Below are 561 nucleotides of genomic sequence, written 5' to 3'. Positions count from 1 at the left end.
CCAAGGCAATGTTTTTCTGCTCAAGGTCGTTGCTTTTCTTCTCCAGAGCGGTCTTTTCCTTTTCCAGGACCGTGTTTTTCTGCTCCAAGGAGGTACTTTTATTCTCCAGGGCTGTGCTTTTCTTCTCCAGAGCGGTCTTTTCCCTTTCCAGGTCAGTGCTTTTCCTCACCAGATCAGTCTTTTCTTTCTCCAGCACCATGTTTTTCTGTTCCAGGTCGGTGCTTTTCTTCACCAGAGCGGTCTTTTCCTTCTCCAGGACCGTGTTTTTCTGCTCCAAGGAGGTAATTTTATTCTCCAAGGCTGTGCTTTTCTTTTCCAGAGCAGTCTTTTCCTTTTCCAAGTCGGTGCTTTTCTTCATCAGAGAGGTCTTTTCCTTTTCCAAGACTGTGTTTTTCTGCTCCAAGAAGGTGCTTTTATTCTCCAGAGCGGTCTTTTCCTTCTCCAGGACTGTGTTTTTCTGCTCCAAGGAAGTGCTTTTATTCTCCAACGCAGTGTTTTTCTGCTCAAGGTCGGTGCTTTTCTTCTCAAGAGCGGTCTTTTCCTTCTCCAGGACCGTGTTTT

General features: G+C 45.8%; 1 long non-coding RNA gene across 1 annotated transcript; it reads right to left on the bottom strand.

Annotated features, from left to right (window-relative positions):
* Positions 1–20: 20 nt before the first annotated feature.
* LOC106944486 (uncharacterized) lies at positions 21–283 on the bottom strand. Its single transcript, XR_001424335.1, has 2 exons — positions 197–283; positions 21–111 (listed from the first exon to the last, which is right to left on the bottom strand). It is a non-coding gene; the product is annotated as an uncharacterized LOC106944486 (long non-coding RNA).
* Between the last annotated feature and the right edge of the window lie 278 nt (positions 284–561).

Source organism: Poecilia latipinna, unplaced genomic scaffold, assembly GCF_001443285.1.
Source record: "Poecilia latipinna isolate Pla-1442-1.1 unplaced genomic scaffold, P_latipinna-1.0 Scaffold11497, whole genome shotgun sequence".
Lineage (NCBI taxonomy): Eukaryota > Metazoa > Chordata > Actinopteri > Cyprinodontiformes > Poeciliidae > Poecilia > Poecilia latipinna.
The sequence above is the reverse complement of the archived record's forward strand: the minus strand, read 5'-3'. Positions and strand labels throughout refer to the sequence as shown.